Here is a 21,889-nt window from a genome sequence, read left to right on the forward strand (position 1 = left end):
TTCTTCACTGTTCTTCACTGTGTTTTTTTAATTAAATGCTCGATCTCGAGCAGGGTAAATACTCGTCCGAGCAACGAGCCGTTTCGAGTACCTTAATACTCGAACGAGCATCAAGCTCGGACGAGTATACTCGCTCATCTCTAATCGCCATCTTTTCGGAGACGTAACTTTAATATTTTTTGGTTGACAGAGCTAGTTTAGTTTCCTTTCAAGTGCTAGCATTTTGGTGCATATAACTTTTTTTGATCACTTTTAGAACAATTTTGTGAAGAGAATTTATGAAAAATTTACATTTTTGGCAAGTTTTTCGTGTTTTGTTTTTACGGCGTTCACCGAGCAGGCCCAATAATGTTTCTGAGTTATTGTACGGATTGTTACGGATGCGGTAATTCCAAATATGTTGGGTTTTTTTCGATTTTTTTTTTTACTTTATTACATGTGTATAAGGAATGTTTGTGTTTAAGGGACTTTAACTTTATTGCTGCGCATGCTCAGTGTGTTACTGGCGAGTACTGCCAGAAGGCAGGGACCTGGCACCCGGAAGAGGATTGTGCAGCCCCGGGACAATGGCATTCCCGAGGCTGCGGGGGGTAAGCGCCGTGGGGGGAGTCTGATTCTTGTCAAATGCCCCCTGCGCGCCGCGGTCAGCGCGACCGCGGCGTGTTAGGGGTTAACACACGGATTCAGAGAAATCTCCGATCGCAGGTGTTAGAGGCGGGTGTCGGCTATAATATATAGCCCACACCCACAGCTTTTGGCGCGGGCTCCGTTTAGGAGTCGGTGCCAGAACTTTGATGTAATAGTACTGCAAATTGCGAGAACGCAACTCCCGCGATGCAGTACTATTATGTCAAATGTCGGGAAGGGGTTAATATACGTGTTGCCCGCAGGACCTAACAGGATAACAGGAGAGTGCTGCCATGGTTAGATGCCAGCCAGTGCTCCCCATGATATAGTTGGAGGGTTTTTGAATTTTTTAAAGGTATTAATACACAACTAAACTATATAAAATTGTTATTTCCGCAATCATGCTAACACAAACAATAAAGGTGAACTGTCATCTTGACTGCACATTGAAATAGGTAAAAATAAAGTACCTTATATACTCGAGTATAAGCATAGTTTTTGAGCACAAAAAATGTGCTGAAAAACCCAAACTCTGCTTATACTCGAGTCAAAAAAATAAATATATCTAAACTCACCTTTCCGGTGACCCCTGTATATCTTCTGTGCGATCTGTCCGGCAGCGGCGGCAGGCTATACACACTGGGGCAGGGTCTGGCAGGCTATATACACTGGGGCAGGGTCTGGCAGGCTATATACACTGGGGCAGGGTCTGGCAGGATATATACACTGGGGCAGGGGCGGGCTGGCTATATACACTGAGGCAGAGCCTGGCTGGCTTTATACTGGGGAGGCTGTGACCAATGCATTTCCCACCCTCGGCTTATACTCGAGTCAATAGGTTTTCCCAGTATTTTGTGGTAAAATTAGTGGCCTCGGCTTATACTCGGGTCGGCTTATACTCGAGTATATACGGTACATTAGAATAAGACACAACTTCCCACTTTTTTTCAGCTTTCCACCTTACCATCCAATTTAAAATTTTTGCATATTTATATGAGAAGCTTTCATTCAGGTTTGTAAACAGAAAAATAAAAAGATATGGCTAGTGGAAGAACTAAAGGAAAAAACAGAAATGCAAAAATCCAGAAAGGGTTACCTAATAATGTTTGTCTCACTAATGCACATCATAGTGGACTCGGTTGCTTGTATACCAGAGCATTATAAACATTGAGGATTAACTCAAGGGCAGTCATAATAGTCATCCACTGATGGAAGGTCTGTTGGCTTTTGTGAGACTACCCTTTCCATATCCCTATGATCCCTGACAGGAGTCCAGCAAACTGTGGTGATTGTGGAGACAAAGCTACTCCTACTGTGTGATGATCTAGATGTAAGTGTACGTCTAGGTGTAGGAATACCTTCTCATCTGGACATGTTTAAGTGTGCAAAGTGATTTTAACCTTTAGTAAAATCTACATGTAGAACAGCGGGGGTACAGCGGGGGGAAACAGCTTGAAAGGTCTTTTTGTGGGACAAAAATTACTATCCAATAAAGGATCTTTTTGCAAAAATATGGGGATATGCAAAAGTTTATCATAAAAAAAGACCAGTCAACCCTTCTTACATATATAATATAACAATTTGTTACATGGTTTGAGGTTTAGGTTTTGCCTTGCATAGTCTTTTACTAACAGTATGATCTGACAGTCTCATGCTTTAAATTTCAAATATTCATTGTTATCATACTTCTGGAATAAATATCAAAGCTGTGGCAAAACATAGAAAAGACAACCCCACATTGTTATTCTATGGGGGGTAAAGATAGCTACCAAAACAAATATTTCTGAAAGGTGACAGATCCGCTTTAGCATTTCTTATAATGTAAATTAAGCTTATATTATTAAATGTTATAGTCAGCTGTTGAATTATTTCAGATAAAAGAGAGCAAGAGAAAGGAAAGGGTGTGTAGGACCTCCTCAGTAGATATATGATACTTATGCTTTTCCAGTCTGGATTATATAACAATAGCATGATTAAGATTAGTTTCACTGTTGCCCTACCCATTTGGCAGATCACATGAGCTAAGTGGTTAAGCAACAAAAAGATGGTTAAATTTGCATTTAGAGTATATCACTAAATACATCATGATAGCCAATAACAAATATAAAAAGAGAAGGTGCTATACATAGCACCTAATTTAAATTGGTTACATATTAAATTATGCAAGACAAAGTCTCAGAAATAAAAACTTTTCCTAACTTATTTATTTTAAACAAAGATACAGTACAAAATAGATTTTTATTCCAAAGAATTTTTTTCAAAAGAATAGTCAAGCAAATGTAGTTAAAGTAAGTCCAGAGGTTTTCTCCTCTTCCTGATAAGAGAATATAAGCATAAATGTAATACACACCACAACTGCTAAGTACCAGCTCGTATTGGGATCTTCTGAACTTCTAGGACTTCTTCTGAACCGCAATTATTAAACAATATGCTATTCTGTATACTTGAAGTTTTAGTTTTGCTCTGCAGATGCAAGAAGAAAGCACAAAAGCTTCAAGAATCATATAAACGTTATGTTGATAGATATTGTAAGATGGCACAGGATTCACATGAAGTTATTTTAGAATGTAAATTGTAACTAGCTTTTCAAAGGTTTGTATAATTTATCATACAAAAATCTAGAAAGTCAAAGTCAAGACACTCTTGTAAAACACACAGATCTCAATTTTTTGTCCGCCACATTTTATCACGTGACCCCTCAAAATAGGTGTAATTTAATTAAGAAATTAATTAAAAATGACAAACTATGTTTTTAATATGTAGTTCTCTCATATTCCCCCTAAGGTAAAATTCTCCTATATCATATAAATCTCGAGACTCAAGCAGAAAGTAATCCAGGCTTTCTTGTTTGGAGTTAATCTCCTTTGGAAGTAGTGCTGTAGTGCATGGTATGATCTTTGTTCCCTTTATCTTCATATCCCTGAATATGAAATTGGAGGAATATTAAGTAATATATATAGATAAGGTCTATAGCACTATAGTCTGCCAATGTAATATAATTTCTGCATTGTATGTACTGTATACACAGAAAAGTTATTCTTAAAGAACTCCAATTTAATTTGCACCTGTGACTAGAAACACACAGTCTTTCAATATGATGAAAGATCATTAATTCTGTTTACATTTAAGTATAGGAAATTACAATTCATAAAAAAAAATATTATCAATTTTATTCAAACTAGCTACATATCTTTGCCACAAGATATAATCAAATGCAAAGGCCATATACTGCCTGTAAATATTTAAGAATTGTCTTTAACAATATTTTAAATTAGATTTTTTTACCTGTTAGTGTATGCAGAGGCTCACAGGTTGCTAGTCTTCCAGGACTGGAAGAATTGAGTCAACTGGAGGTCGCCTCTGGCTAATATTCTCACAAAGCAAGAAACCTGAGAATGGTTTCTTTATGTGAAAATACATTGTATGTATCTCTAAACTTTTGTAAGAGGAACACAATTGTAAGTGGAATGTTCTCACACTGGCTTAAATTTATTATTAAGGATTTCTCTAATTTCTAAAAAATGTGTAGAGCTGAAGTTTGATTTTTAAAAATCTGAATAATTTGACATATTTACCTTTAGTATTATGGTTCTGGAAAGTTTGCTGAAAAATCTTGTTAAAGAATATAGATGGAAGTAGAGTATCAATTTATTTATGAAAAATCATGGAAATCAAATGGAAAATGAGTCTATGTAATTTGCTGACTTATATGTGTAATGTTTACTTTTTGACTCAATAAAAAGAATTGAAAAAAAAAAATCATGGAAATCCAACCCTGCATATACAGGATTATGTGCATCCTCTATCCAATTGGTACTTTCCCATGGTTATGCATACAGCCTCCTGACAATATACTACTAGTGCAAGAAGAAGAGGGATCTAAATTTAAGCCTGTCCCAAATGATATTGCTCAAGTGTATCTATGTCTGTCCTGTGTGTCACTGTCTCAAAATACCTAAGCATTTCTGTTAAGAGTCCTGAGTTGATCTAAGGATACTATGTTTTACTTTCTTAGTGCCCCAAATCTTTCAGATTTTCCTTGCAGTCTCCAGGCTGGGAGGTGAAGAAACTACAGGTCGGTAAAATAGACCCCTGTGACAGAAATGATCTGCAACGTTGGAAGCCTCAACAATATACCGCTCTGAAGCAACCCCACAAGCAAAAACCAACTGATCGATAGACTAGCCAGTGCCACTGCCTAATGAGAGCAGAGTGGAGTGCAGAATCTAGGTAGCTTAGGATTTTCAGATGTAGTCTTTATTTTCAAATTTGGCATCTCCAATTTCTTTACAATTGTGTTGAAAACTGATGGATTTAAATACTATTCCCCTGGATTCTGACAGTTGTCTACCATATGATTTAAGAAACTATTAATTTGCTCTGCCAAAACTCTTTTCATGAAGCTGATGTTATTAAGGAGAAGGTACTGGAAGTAAATTCAAATATTGGAAAATGCTGTATAAAACAACAAATTTTATGGCGACAGTGTGCTCTGGTTAAGGGAATGCTGTATATAAATTCAACTAATAGTTGGGGCTCTGTGTGTAGCTCAATTAATTCTCATGGCACATTGTGTCATGTCTGAGAGGAGATGTGGCTAGATGTCTGTTTTGCACTGAATTCATTAACTCTCTAGTGTGTGAGACAACCCTCAGCATGGGTAGTGTCATTTAAAGAGTTTCAATTAGGAAAGTCTGCCTCCCAAAAGTGCTGGAGATGTTACCAGTTGTTTTTATTAACTCCTTAACACATTATGATGTACATGTACATCATAATGCCATAAAGGATGTATGAAGAGGGTTCACAGGCTGCCCACTTATCAAAGAACTTTATTGCCCGTTTTTGTCCACAACGGGCATATTCTTAGACAGGGCACTGTCCCAATGTTCGCCGCCTCTGGAATAACAATGTAGACAGGCAAGGCAGTATACTATATATCTTCTTCACACCTTCCCCTTCGACACCCTCCACATCCTCCACAGCCTGGAACCTTTTCAACTAGCTTATTATGTCCATAAGGACCAGTGAAGAGGGAAGGAACCAGTTCTGTAGTTAGCATATTTCGGCAATTAATAAGGTGACAGCAACTATGCAGAGAAAAACTCCTGAAGCCATGGGAACATAAAACAATAATATTTGTAGTTGAAAAAACTGTTCTACATTCCATTAGTTTCATATCAACTCAATTGACTAGGACCAAAAGAGTTGGAACTGGATACACCAGCTAAAGCTGGAGTCTGGCTGTGACATCACAGCCCAGACCTGGCACTAATACCCAGGATCGAAAAAACTCCTGGGTGTTTAACCCCACACACGCTGTGGTTAAGCATATGTAAGTATGTCCCCTGTGGATTGGGCCCCCAGGTGAGTTTACCAGGGGATCCAATCCTCTTCACGCCGGTTTCTGCCTCCTGGCACGACCCGGCTGTAACTAACTGAGCATGCGTCAGCGGCAAATAATAAGCCCTCATGTGCCCATATGTGCGCATTACCAAAAAAATAAAAATTTTATAGCCTGTACAAGATGACAATACAAATCTACTTTCATTCTATGCCTGGCCGTCTGCCCATACAGCAATTTACCACCAGATATGGTGTATCAGTACACTCGTGAGAAATTGTGCATCAAACTTTGCAGAACATTTCATAATTTTTTTTCATTATGAAAGTGTCATTTTTGGCTTAAATGAATGTATTTTCCCTAAAAATTCTAAAGTTTTTAAATCACACTTCTATTTTTTTTAACCCCTGTAAAACACTTAAAGGATTAATAGACTTAATATAAGTTGTCTTACATACGTTGAGGGGTGACGTTTCTATAGTGGGGTAATACTATTATTTGGGCCTTTCAAAGTCACTTGAAAGCTGAGTTGTCTCTCAAAATGTGAGAAAATTTGAAAAATCACACCTAAAGTTCTAAGCCTCATAACATCCTAGAAAAATGAGAGGACCCTAGAGATGGGTGAATCGATTCTAACGAATCGGAATTCGGTTAGAATTTCAGGAAAACTTTGTTCCCACGAATCACCGTGTGCGCCAAAATCCCAGCGCAGACACTTGCTAAATACCTGTGCAAGCCGTGCACACCCCGAAAAAGGAGCACAGTCCAACGAAAATGAGCAGCGCAACTATTAGTAAATGAGCCACAATGTGTTTTGCCTTCTGCATTGAGGGCTTCGATAGTTCATGGGTAAGAGATTGTAGCTTGTACCACAGCATTGCAATAACATTGCTGGAAGGGCAGTTTGGGCCGATAATTTATAATACACTGCACTACATGATCACAACTCTTTGTGTAAGACTTAGCAAAATAAAGAAATACCGTAAATACATTTTTCATTAAAAAGAAATCCATTTTGGCTACTGCCACATCCATCACAAACTGAACTATATTTGTAGAATATTTATTCTCCATGGTAAAAGAAAAAGATTTTTTGTAACATTTTTGTAATATGTTTTTGAAATAATTTATAAAAATTGTTGTCTTCAGATGTCTATTGAGATGAAGAATAAAGTTATAATTTATTTCCACCGCATTGTAAACACCTTTAAATAAAAACATAAAAAGTGTAGGTATTGCATTTTCTTTTATTCCACCAAAAACCAAAGGTTAGTCAGTAAAGTATACTTACTCCAAGATAGTTTCATTGAAAAATTAACTCAAGCTGCAAAATATAAGGCCCTAGCTAAGTTATAGATTTAGGGCAACAACAAAAAGCATTTTATCTCTTTCTATGTGATATATGTGTATTGCAGTTATGTTTGGGGCCAACATATTAGTTATGTATTCAATGGTATCCACTTGAGTATGTTCGTGATATATCAATCTTAAATATGGATATTTTGTCCATTCCTATGTTTTTGATAATCATTACAAGCTTACAAGTTTTATTTAGATTGCAGGAGAATAACTACAACAATACAGAATCAGGTAGATTTGGATGAAGTGAATCAGCTCCAAAATGCCTCCAAAACCAATAATAGTGCCATGTAGAGACCTTTGCAGCAATATACTGATGACACAACTAAGAACTCATTATATTTTAATGACTATGCAACTTCCGCTTGTAAATGCATGGCAAGATTTTCTTACACAAGATTGTGACGCAGACAGAGGTTAACATGTCAATCAAAGCTAAAGGAACAGGTTCGGTCAGCAATTCAAAAGGAGCTCTGGATGTCAGAAGGATGATACTCCAGAAACAATTGTTCTTATTCCCTCTTTTCTAATATTGAAACATGTTGTCTTGTTCTTTCATTATTCTTAGATTATGGTTGAAGCAGACAATAATGAATTGCAGACCGCGGTCCATAAAATTGGAATAGCTATTGAAACAGGTAATGACGCCTTATTCCAGAGGTTTTAAAAACAGTCAAGTCATCGTTGTTGGAAGCTAGTATATACCTGTCTTTCCAAAGTTTATGTGGCAATGGAAGAGTACCAGGAATATGTGGTTACAAGATGGAATGTCCATTTAGGCAAGTAGCAGACGGGAGTCCGCCCAGTGACCCTGGTCCAGTTTAATGTGAAAGCTGCTATAACTAGGATACAAGTTGAAACAGTAGCCAAACCATTAATAAACATATAGGGGGGATTTTTCATGACTTGTACACCTGAAAAGAGCTAGCACTAAAAAGGGACTTGTGATACCAGAAGTGTACAAAGAAAATGTTGAATCTGTTTACAAAAGACAAAGATTTTTGGGAAGTGCCACAAACAATGATAAAATTTGGCCTCTAGCTCAGTCATCTGAACAGGGTCCTAGGCTGAAAAACATAGCCCATGCTTGGCCCATATTTCCAAGACTGACCACAGCTATGAGAACAGAATTTACTGTATAATAGTGCCTGAATGGACATTCATTTACATATTTACCTCACACATGGATGCTATTCTGCACACATACTGTAAATCCCATACATGGACTATCTCATACATGAGGCATGGACATTTTCATACACCAGAGGCATGAAACGCTCATATACAGCACACACATGGAGGCTCTCATACATCGCACACATGAATGCTCTCATACATCGCACACATGAATGCTCTCATACACCACATCATGTCTGTTCTTATACCCAACATGCATGGATGCTCTCATGCACACATCACCACACCTCATCATCAATACACTCATATGAACACAATGATTTAACATGGTAATATACTGTATACCTACCAAAGATTTACCCTATTCCTACAAAAAGCTGAATATGCATAAAATAATTTTATATGATATGAAGAAAAATCCCATCCAGAGAAAGCTGGTCTTGTCTTAAATTTTCCTGTAGAGCCAGCAGCTTTACACATTGGCATCAGCCTACTTTTCCTTCTCCTCCACCACCTCATTGTCCTGACTGCTTGCTGCCAGATCAGGTTTCTCAGTGGAATAGGTGCTCCAAGGGATGAGGTGGAACTATTGATCCATAATATGCTGCAGTTCTGCTGGATCTATATAATGCCTGATCAAAGACAAACTGCTAAGGGCATTTGATAAAAAGAAAGCCCTTGGACTCTGCACCTACCCAGGCACAGAAGGGACCATATATATTTAGATAAAGATATTACTGACACCAGTGAAACTGACATCCTGACTTCACTGTCCGTACAGCTTGTATAACAGCACCTCCCATTCGGCCCAGCTGTTCATGCTGAGCCTGTGCTGTCTGCAGCAGCCTCTCTCCCTGGTCTGTGCTGAGATGTGTAAGGGGGATCAGCAGTGCAGGTATATAGTGCACTGGCTGACCTGCCCTAAGCCGGGGCAGCTGCTACAACACCATAGGCAAGACATGACCTGGAGTCTCTCACAGCTTTGCAGAAAAGTAGGGAAGCCTGAGACCCTACCAGGAATCTTTATTGCCAGTCCGACCCTTTCTGTGTCCCTGTCAAGGGCTCAAGTATACCCTGTTTATAAACTTCAGGCAAATCTCACTAAATCTCAACGAGAGGAAATAGTGGTATTTGTCTTTTGTGACCTAAAGTATTACATAACATGTTAAATTAAGGTAATCTGCAACACCATTATGTCGTGTTTAGTTATGTCTCAGAGTTGTCTATCAGGGCATGCTGATATTTATAAACACATATTTGCTGCATGTCACTGAAGTCAGACATAGCATATTGCAGGGGGACTGCCATTCTTGCGCTGAAATACCACGCGAAATCCCTTGGAGAAATAGTGGAAAACTGATCTGCGTAACTTATGCTGCAGTTCCATAAGGGAAAGCATGGTATGAATTGAGGCATGCAACAGTTCAGCAATGGAGAGTAACCCTCCAGTGTACCAGTTTTAGAAGACTTTGTGAGCTCTCCACTTTTGAACCCCAAGTAACCGCAACCTTTTAGGAAGTTATAAGACTGGTCTTTAAAATGCCAGTCTTAAAGTTAGAGTTCCAAAGTTATCACCACATTAAGTGACCCTTCCATTTCAAAACATAGGGCAATGTCATGAAAATTGGCTTCATCCATGATGGGTTAAACAAAATTTTATTATGACACGGTTGCACTCTCTCAAGTCACCTCATGGGTGTTGCACCACTGCAGGTAAGTGATCTCTGAGGTCATGTGGAGAGGTTGAGTAGCAGATTCTGGGTTAGGGACTAAGAGCTCAATAGGGGTATTTTGCAATTCAGTTGACTCAGTGAGGGTCCCGAATCCTTCCGGAAAACTATGGTGTGATTAACTTACATGCTAGCTGTCTCCACCACCCTAACACCAGATAAGCACCAAAGTTTCTTGGCAAGAGGCTCAACAGCCATAGCGTAAAGGAGGGGAGAGAGTTGTCAACCCTGGAGAGTACCTCTTGTTAGCAAGAATTGTCTGGAAGGAAGTCTGTTAAGCATGACAGAGGCCACGCGGGAGCTGTATAAGAGGCAGACCCAAACTATAAATTCCTCAGTGAACCCAAATTACAACAATAGCAACTACAGATAAGGCACTCCACTGAGTTGAAGGACTTGGTTGCCTCCAGCGAGACAGAGATGCTCAACTCAGCCTTGTCATGAATCGTCTGGAGGTTTAGAAAGAGCCTGCACAGATTACAGCGTTGGAATTTCGTGGCATAGAGCTGTTTTTGTCTGGACCAAAAATTGACAGGGTTACTGAATGAATTCTGCACCAGGACCTTATTCTGAGCCAGGATTTTGGAACATCAGTGTGCTGCTTATAGAAGGAGGACATCATTGCCAGTAGATTTAAAGTTGGATAAAGCTTTGATCTCCATCTTAGTAAGGTCCCACATGACTTTTTTAAATCAATGCAGTAACATAACCCACATAGTCTATCTTATGTAATAGTATGTTGAAAAAATTGTAGACGTACCATGTTAGCCACTATTTGAGTCTCACCATATGTACTAATTATCTTAGTGTAACATCTCTCAAATGCAGTTTTTTTTATCTCAGTGCTTCATTTGTACTCATGCCTGAAGAAGGGGCCTGTGTGCTCTGAAAGCTTGCAACAAATATCATTCTTCTGGTTAGCCAATAAAGGGATCATTCCTTAAGCACTTTTGTAGTTACAGCAGATTTTTGTCTTATGTAATGTCAGTCATGCATTCCCATCCCCACCCTTGTATCAAGTGTCTCATGGATTCAGTGAACATTGTACAGATACAGGATGAATTGTACAGTTGTTTATAAAGGGTCAATATCTGAGCATGTCAGTCTGTGCAGGAACATTTCTTTCATTGTTACAGTCATGTAATACATCACCATGACATACAAAGCCATGTCATCAGCTAGAAACAAGCATAAATAAGACATAAGACAGCTACAGTAAACATCACCTAGAGAAATATCAATGCTACATAAATTTTTTTTAATAGTCACAACCCTTATCGACATTGTATAAAGTGTCCAGAGCACCAATAATGGATGTGCCCTATTACTGTTGCATGAATTGATTACTATAGTTGCAATGAACAATATTGAATTTATTGTATAACATCAAATAGTACAAAATAACATAAAAAATATATAAAAAATGCATAAAAAGTCAACAGCAGTTTCTTGTATATTCCATAAAGTTTTTTGTCTATCCCATAAATGTGTTTTCTATAAAGTTTTTTGTCTATCTGATAACATAAAAAATATATTAAAAAATGCATAAAATTCGACATCAATATCGACATCAGAGCGTATTTACTTAGAAAGAACGTGCCCCAGAAATCATGAATCTTTCGCCTTCTAGTGCTTTTTAATTGTTTTTATGCACTTTTGGACTTAATAAAGATTTTCATATTATTTACATACATCCTGTCTTGCTTTTGTGGTTTATAACTTGTACTTGGGATGTTTATACGCTGGGGCTTCTTTTGCCTAGTTATACCTTTTAGACCCTTTTCTGTTTGTTGAATACGACCATTTTCCACTTTGGTTTGCATACAAAGTATTTTCTCAGGATCAACTATAGTGTACAATTTTGAGAATTTTGACTACTATTTTCTATGTTTTATTTTACTTTTTAGTTACTTGATTGATACGCAGTATGGATTTGGAGACACGAGAGGCAGCCTGGTCGAGCCAGGTCTCGACCGTTTTTTGGAGGCGGCCACCAGGGAGACGGATGACGAGTTCAGAAGATTGACCAAAGAGCTCACAACATTATACAGGTCATTGACCAAAGTGTGGTGGCATATCAGAAGCCTCGAGGAATACCACAGACTCAAAATGTCACCCAGAGGCCTAAGGGTTCATATTTTTCCCTCATTTTAATTAACATGCTGTTGGACCATGATAGGGGTCTTCTATGCCAGATCCGGGAGAAAATCAAGTTACTTGAAACCCAGCTTGATAAATTTGACTCAAATTCACAAGTTATTCCCTTTAAAACAAAACTTAAGGACTCTATTGATATATATGAGAAGGAGATTATTAAGGGCAAGAAGAGTAAATTCTCCAGGGACAAGACAGACTACGACCGGGGGAGAATTTATAAATGGAACCATAAGGGAAATAAGAGACATTTCCGTCCACATAATCAGAATACTAGAGCCCAGACCGAACATTTGACAAGTGACCCTCCATCATCTGACACTAGCGAACAAGAGACGTCGCAAGATGAACAGACACAACCAACAAATAAGAAAAGAGGCCCAAGACACCATGACTGGTCACCATCATACAAAAGAGACAGACCTGCCCGGAATAACAAAAAAGACACTACAGGTGATCTCCAGATTGTTAATTTATCCTCATACCAGTTAAATTACATCGAAATACAAGTGTTACAAAAAGGGCTCTCTTTCTCACCAATGAATACGCTAAACAAATTTGATGTAATTAAAGACGCCTACTTGTTTTGGAGGCAGCTGACTTTTAAATTGCTGTACCATCACCCCTCTCTCATCGATGCCCTACCGGATAATGACAGACAGGTCCTCAGGGACCTCTTGGACCTTCTTGACGAAAATGACAACTCACCAACAGGTAGGCGGCCTTTTCCTGGTAGGGCAGTCTCACAGAAGACACCAAATTTCAGATTATTTCCGGCTATACAAATTTTCTTTAACTGTGTTTTGTCAGAGATCCAGAAATTGAAATTAGATAAGAATCAAAAGAAAACCTGTCCAGACAGGAAAGACAGGCACTGACTAAACTAAGTAACAACAAGGTGTTTCTGATAAAAGAAGCCGATAAGGGGGGGAACATTGTGTTGTGGCCCATAGACCTGTACACAAAAGAGGCCCTGAGACAGCTAAACAATAGAATGTTTTATGCCATTCTACCTTCTGACCCTACCCAGATCTTCAAGGGCAAGATAGACCGAATATTATCTCGTGCCTTGTCATGTGGCATTTTGACCAAGAAAGAAGCAAAGTACCTGACAGTGGATGAACCCACATATATTGATTTCTTTTTACAGCCCCTTGTTTTGAAACTTCCCTCGTACACACGGGATACCACCCATCTTATCCAACGCCTGGAAACTTTGATACCCCCAACAAATTCTTTATTGGCGACTTTAGATGTCGAATCATTGTACACCATCATAGGACATCAGGTGGGTACCGAAGCTGTGGCCTTCTTTCTGGACAAAGAAAACTCTGTTGACCGTCGTCATGACTCTCTCATACTGGATTTTTTGTCGTTAGTGTTGCATCAAAATTATTTTGTGTTCGACAGAGTGTTTTATAAGCAGGTGTCGGGTACGGCCATGGCTGCGCGATGCGCTCCTTCCTACGCCAACCTATTTTTGGGAGGGGAGGAGCGGGTCGTGTACCCATTGGCCGCATTTAAATCCAATGTGGCGGGCTGGTACCGCTACATTGACGACATCTTGCTAATTTGGATGGGTAACAGGGAGGAATACCAACTCTTTATTGACCTACTTAATGAGAACCCCTGGAACATCCGATTGACCTCTAAGATCTCAGAACACTCTGTTGAATTTCTCGAGCTGAACATCAAACTAACAGACCATACCTTAACAACTACCCTTTACAGGAAAGAGACGGCAACCAACAGCTTGCTTTCATTTACAAGCTTTCATCCGAGGCATCTGAGAGAGGGGATCCCAGTGGGCCAATTCCTGCGGATCAAACGCAACTGTACAAATCCAGACGATTTTAAGGCTAATGCAAAAGATCTGACAGCAAGGTTTAAAACACGTCACTATCCCAAGAAGGTCATTTCAAGAGCCTATATCCGAGCAAGGAACAGCAAGAGACATTCACTCCTTACGCCTCGTGTGCGCCCCTCCAACAACAAAATTCGATTGATTAGTACCTTTCACAACCAGTGGTCCGACATCTATAAGATCCTGGAGAATAACTGGGGGATCCTATTGAGTGACAGTCGGTTACTCACACACATTTCAGACAAACCACAGATGGTGGCCCGCCGAGCAAGAAACCTTAAGGACATTTTGACATCCAGTCATTTCCAGCGACAGACAACATCCCTAGGTAGGGGACAACGACTTAAGGGCTCGTTTCCGTACGGGGGCTGCTCGATCTGTGACCGTATTTTGGTTCTTAATGACACTTTTGCACACCCTAACAACCATTCTTCCCACAGATTAAAAAGTTACATCAACTGTAAATCAAGAGATGTGATTTATGCCTTGGTATGTTCCTGTCCAAAAATATACGTTGGCCAAACTGGCCAGGAACTCAGAAGACGGGTTCAATAACATCTGTCAACGATAACTACAGCAGCAAGAGATCATGCCAATGGTAAGACACTAACTACAGTAGCCTCACATTTCCTCCATGTACACCAGGGTAGGAATACAGGCTTAAAAGTCTGTGGGTTGGAGAAGGTTCATCGCAATATTCGAGGGGGTAGTTCTAATAAACAACTACTCAGAGCCGAATCCAAATGGATATTCCAACTGGAGACACTAGCGCCTAAAGGCCTAAATGAGGATTTACTCTTCACCGGTTTCTACAAGGATTAGATCCATATCTTTCCAACATTTTTCATTCACTCTAGCATTATACACTTTTTTTTTTTTAATCTTTTTTTTTAATCTTTTTTATCTTTTTCTTTTTTCACCCCCATCTAACATTTCACCTTGTTTTGCTCACACACAACATATTCACAACATCCTGTACACAGCCTACCACAGCTCCCATCGACATCTTTCCCGGTCCACCACTTTATTATATAATACACAGTTAACAAATATATACACCTCCCTTGTCACACCACTTCACTTTTCATTTTCTACACATATTATCCAACTTCACCTTTTTCCCTTTTTACCCAACCACCCCTCCCCGCCCCCCGCCTCCCTTCCTCACTCCCCCTTCCTTTTTCTCTCTTGAAGCACGCGTTTATGGTCCTCCTAAGGTTGGATTGTTTGTTTATTTATTTATTTGTTTAGGACCTCTTCTTCAGGTTTGTTTTATTCACATTTGTCACATATATTTCTACAGTGATCTAATCCGATGTTGATATCATCATCATGCTATCATTGACAATATTGGATTCTGCCTACCATCCTAGGCTGAGATGAAACCCTCGCCATCATTCACTTGACAATACTCTCCTTCTGCAAGGACTCGCCTTTTACTCACCTCTTCTAACAACTGAGTTGACCATCCCGTCTGGCCTGCCCCATCTGGCCCCGCTGGGGTCTCCATATCTGCTATGTTCTAATATGTTCTAAATCTTTTCAATAATTACGTTTTTCTATGTTATTTAGTTATTTAATATATATATATATGTTCTCTCAAATTGACTAACTATCGATATATTTTTTCCACATTTCTTTCATGTTTATTTATATGTGCTATTATGCTACGGTTTGGCCCATCCCCAGTGCAGCCCCACCTGCGTGCCTACCTCCCCCTACTCCATTGTACATATTTCATTCTATTGTTCTTAGTAAACGCTAGGCGATATATTATCATATCAATAATCTTTTTTTGTCGATCTATCTACTTACCTGTACTTTTCCTTTAGGATCCTGCTATATAAGTATCTTTTGTATATCGAGTTGGATGCACAGGCACATCTTTTGTGGCCAGGGCCGGCTCCAGGTTTTAGTGGGCCCCTGGGCGACAGAGCCCTAGTGGGCCCCTTTATGGGCCGCCCTCCAGTAGTCACACTGCCCCCCCCCCATCCCCATGTACACATTCCTCCCCTCCCCCTGTATACACACTGCCCCCTCCTGTATACACACTGCCCCCCTCCTGTATACACACTGCCCCCCCTCCTCCTGTATACACACTGCCCCCTCCTGTATACACACTGCCCCCCTCCTGTATACACACTGCCCCCCCTCCTCCTGTATACACACTGCCCCCCTCCTGTATACACACTGCCCCCCTTCCTGTATACACACTGCCCCCCCTCCTGTATACACACTGAACCCCTCCTGTATACACACTGACCCCCCTCATGTATACACACTGCCCCCCTCCTGTATACACACTGCCCCCCTCCTGTATACACACTGCCCCCCCTCCTCCTGTATACACACTGACCCCCTCCTGTATACACACTGACCCCCTCCTGTATACACACTGCCCCCCCTCCTGTATACACACTGCCCCCCTCCTGTATACACACTGCCCCCCCTCCTCCTGTATACACACTGACCCCCTCCTGTATACACACTGCCAGAGGTCGCACTAACATTTTTCCAGAAGGGTAAAAATACTCCTCTCACCATTTTTGAGGAGTATTTTTACCCGAGGAGGAGTATGAAAATTTCGGTAATACACCGCGCACACTGCGCACACAGCACACTACACTCACGCACACAGCACACTACACTCACTCACGCACACAGAACACTACACTCACGCACACAGCACACTACACTACACTCACAGCACACTACACTACACTACGCACACAGCACACTACACTACACTCACGCACGCACACAACACACTCACGCACACAGCACTACACTCACGCACACAGCACACTACACTACACTACACTCACGCACACAGCACACTCCACTACACTACACTCACGCACACAGCACACTACACTACACTCACGCACACAGCACACTACACTACACTCACAGCACACTACACTACACTACGCACACAGCACACTACACTACACTCACGCACACAGCACACTACACTCACGCACACAGCACACTACACTCACGCACACAGCACACTACACTCACGCACACAGCACACTCCACTACACTACACTACACTCACGCACACAGCACACTACACTACACGCAGCACACACTCCACTCAGCACACACTCCACACCACTCCACGCAGCACACACTCCACTCCACTACACGCAGCACACACTCCACTCCACTACACGCAGCACACACTCCACTACACGCAGCACACACTCCACTCCACTACACGCAGCACACACTCCACTCCACTACACGCAGCACACACTCCACTCCACTACACGCAGCACACACTCCACTCCACTACACGCAGCACACACTCCACTCCACTACACGCAGCACACACTCCACTCCACTACACGCAGCACACACTCCACTCCACTCCACACAGCACACACTCCACTCCACTACACACTGCACACACTCCACTACACACAGCACACACTCCACTACACACAGCACACACTCCACTCCACTACACACAGCACACACTCCACTCCACACAGCACACACTCCACTCCACTACACACAGCACACACTCCACTCCACTACACGCAGCACACACTCCACTCCACTACACGCAGCACACACTCCACTCCACTACACGCAGCACACACTCCACTACACGCAGCACACACTCCACTCCACTACATGCAGCACACACTCCACTCCACTACATGCAGCACACACTCCACTCCACTACACGCAGCACACACTCCACTACACTACACGCAGCACACACTCCACTACACTACACGCAGCACACACTCCACTACACTACACGCAGCACACACTCCACTACACTACACGCAGCACACACTCCACTACACTACACACAGCACACACTCCACTACACGCAGCACACACTCCACTACACTACACACAGCACACACTCCACTACACTACACACAGCACACACACACCACTACACTACACACAGCACACACACCACTACACTACACACAGCACACACTCCACTACACTACACACAGCACACACACCACTACACTACACACAGCACACACACCACTACACTACACACAGCACACACTCCACTACACTACACACAGCACACACAGAACACTGCACACACTCACCCGGCCTTGCTCTGAAGTCCCGACATAAACGCAGCCCCGCTGTCCACAGGTATCGCGGGGCCTGCGCTCTCGCTCCGGAGCGCTGCTGACACAGATCACTGTGTCACGTGTCCCACTGAGCGGCCCGGCGCTCGCTGTGATCGTGCGACATTTACCTCTTTTGCAGCGCGCGCTGAACCGCTCAGCCTGCACGCTACAAGGAATAATTGCCAAGCGTAACTTTACGCATGGCAATTATTTGGGGGGGTAATGGCGCCTCATCACGCGTCTATGACGCGTGGTGAGGCGTTAATGCGACCTCTGCACACTGCCACCCCTCCTGTATACACACTGCCCCCCCTCCTCCTGTATACACACTGACCCCCTCCTGTATACACACTGACCCCCCTCCTGTATACACACTGCCCCCCCTCCTCCTGTATACACACTGCCTCCCCTCCTGTATACACACTGACCCCCTCCTGTATACACACTGACCCCCTCCTGTATACACATTGACCCCCTCTTGTATACACACTGCCCCCCCTCCTGTATACACACTGCCCCCCTCCTCCTGTATACACACTGCCTCCCCTCCTGTATACACACTGACCCCCTCCTGTATACACACTGACCCCCTCTTGTATACACACTGCCCCCCCGCTCCTGTATACACACTGACCCCCTCCTGTATACACACTGCCCCCCCTCCTCCTGTATACACACTGCCCCCCCTCCTCCTGTATACACACTGCCCCCCCTCCTGTATACACACTGCCCCCTCCTCCTCCTGTATACACACTGCCCCCCTCCTGTATACACACTGCCCCCCTCCTCCTGTATACACACTGCCCCCCTCCTCCTGTATACACACTGCCCCCCCTCCTCCTGTATACACACTGCCCCCTCCTCCTGTATACACACTGCCCCCTCCCCCTGTATACACACTGCCCCCCACTCCTGTATACACACTGACCCCCTCCTGTATACACACTGCCCCCCTCCTCCTGTATACACACTGCCCCCCCTCCTGTATACACACTGCCTCCCCTCCTGTATACACACTGACCCCCTCCTGTATACACACTGCCCCCCCTCCTGTATACACACTGCCCCCCCCCCTCCTGTATACACACTCCCCCCCCCTCCTATATACACACTGCCCCCTCCTGTATACACACTGCCCCCCTCCCTGGCCCCTGTCATGTCTCCCCCTCACCTGATGCAGCTCTCTCCGTGTTGTTACTGCTTTCCCCGGCATGTCATGTGACCATGACATCATCAAAGGTCCTTCAGCCTTCAGCAGTGAGTGCAAATGCTGGGGAAAGCAGTGAGTGCAAATGCTCTCATCGCGATCTGTGTCCTGAGGACACAGATCGCAATGAGAGAGGAAAGGAATCTCCCGGGCAGCGGGGCAGATGTCCTGCTGACCCGGGGAGATCCGTGGGCCCCTCCAGTACCCCGGGGCCCCGGCACTTGCCCGGGTTAGCCGGGTGCTGGCGCCGGGCCTGTTTGTGGCTCATCACTTTATATAACCTTTTTACTATTTTAGTCTGGATCGGACTATACTTTTGTCCATTCAATCCTTCACATTGATTGTCACTTACCTCTATTGGCCTGCATAGTTTTCCACTATTAGCTAGCATATTTCTTCACGCACAGTTATTGCTTGGCAATATTTCTCATACAGGGATGCTTTCCCTTCACAATACCTTTTATCTTCACTCGATATTTTTAAAAAATTATCTTGTTGTCTATCTGGTTCTCCTACCTTTGCGCCGCAAAAGAATTCATTCCTGTAAGTCGGCAGTTTTTGTGCCGCGATCGACGATGTGAGGATTAATTCCCTCCTCGCATACACCTTTTTGATATGACTATATCAAACACTTATATACATCAGTGGTCATGTATTTGCATCTGTATTTTATACTTTATACCCTACACCAGTAGTTCTATGTGTGGTTGGTGTCCATCGCTGCGTCTGTGCTCCGACATATTCGCTATAACTGTTGTTGCGCTGTCATATGATTTTCGTTCTATAAGTCGCCGTTCTCATCTGGTGCGTCGCAACCGATGATATAGGGACTTTTTATCCCTCTGCTTTTATCCATCTACTCTGGTATAGTTACTTTCGGCGCTTATACAAATATATACCTTGATTTTATCCACCGGATACTCATAGCCTGGTCCACAGATGCATTTCTGTGCCTGGCGCATGCGCTGTTAACACTATACCATCCTCTATGAGTTTCATCCATAACAAATACTTGGCACTGCGCATGCGCGCCCCGCAACTTCCGGTGGCTGGCAACGTCACTTCTGGTATCTGTAACGCACACCAACAGCTGATCCGGGAGACGCGCGGCACGGGGGGCTGCATTTGGAGGTGGGTCTCTCCCCTATATATATCTGTTCTGTGTACTACTCACACTTACCCTGCTTGTACAGGCGATACGCATGGGGAATCTTTCCTCCAGCTCCCTCCCTGACTGCACTATGCACTTTAGGTAACTATTTTCATTATTTCCTTCATGGTCAAGCTACTTGAATTTATATTGTTTTTCACATGTTTGTACTTTGAATATGTCAGTATTTAACTGTTGGTAGTCTTGAGCCAAACCAGGTTCCACGTCCTGGCATGTATATCCTATTCATCTATCTTCCTGCATTGAGCCCAGGGTTGGTCGCTGGACCTTAGCACATCTAGTGCTTTTGAATTGTTTTTATGCACTTTTGGACTTAATAAAGATGTTTATACGCTGGGGCTTCTTTTGCCTAGTTATACCTTTTAGACCCTTTTCTGTTTGTTGAATCTTTCGCCTTCCCCACAATTACCAACTTTTTTGGGGTACACCAAATCAGTTGGACAGACCCACGGCACGCCCCCTAATTTGTGTCACATGGAGGCTAGTGCAGCTGCACCAAAAAAGGGTCGCGTGCGACACAATAGCAGTGCAACTTTCTGAGTTGGAGCAGCCTTAACTGCTGGGGAAGGGGTGTGGGCTGCTTGGAAGTGCTGCCCTGCAGCCCACACCATGAAAATCATTCTGCGATCATCCACCACTGTTGTCTGTCCATTAAAAAACTATAACTTGAATGTGTTTCAGTAATCGGATAAAAAAACCTACATTTTTGTCAGTTTTCAAATAAGTACATTATAGACAAAGTTATGCAGGCTTTTTAACACGATAATCAAACTGATCTATTGAATAAATCTCTTTTTATGTTGTAAGGTTTATGGCACAAAGTTTATTCTGTAAAAGAAAACTGTGAATTTTGGTATGTTTTACTCCTTCCAGAAAGCATTAATAAAAAGTATCCAATTAGTTATAAGCATCTCAAAGAGGTGAAAATTTCGATTTATCACACAAAAAACATACACTCAAATAAATTAATTAAAGGAATAAAAAATAAAAAGTTATGGTTTTGTGTCAAGAAAACATGTTAAAATTGCTCTGTGCATTCACTAGACTGAACTCAGCATGTCAGTTCATTCCAACAATTAGAGGTTTGGTCTGAGAAATCCTGCAAGGACATGGAAAAGTTTCTTGGACTGAGCTCCCCCTATAGCAGTGATGGCAAACCTTTTAGACACCGAGTGCCCAAA

The 21,889-nt window shown here is 42.2% G+C and overlaps 1 protein-coding gene across 3 annotated transcripts in view; it reads right to left on the reverse strand.

The window, feature by feature from the left end:
• The window catches only part of LOC140132999 (proto-oncogene Mas-like), a 28,009-nt gene extending 8,269 nt beyond the window's left edge, over window positions 1–19,740 (reverse strand). For 2 of the 3 annotated variants that reach the window (XM_072152515.1, XM_072152517.1), the window contains exons 1-2: window positions 19,502–19,740; window positions 2,978–3,090 (exon numbers count right to left, since the gene is read on the reverse strand). The gene's annotated coding sequence lies outside the window, so the exon portion shown is untranslated. Of the gene's footprint in view, window positions 1–2,977; window positions 3,091–3,912; window positions 3,953–19,501 lie in introns of those variants that run through there. The other variant, XM_072152516.1, reaches the window with a different exon arrangement.
• Between the last annotated feature and the right edge of the window lie 2,149 nt (window positions 19,741–21,889).

Source organism: Engystomops pustulosus, chromosome 5 (genome assembly GCF_040894005.1).
Source record: "Engystomops pustulosus chromosome 5, aEngPut4.maternal, whole genome shotgun sequence".
In the NCBI taxonomy this organism is placed as follows: Eukaryota; Metazoa; Chordata; class Amphibia; order Anura; family Leptodactylidae; genus Engystomops; species Engystomops pustulosus.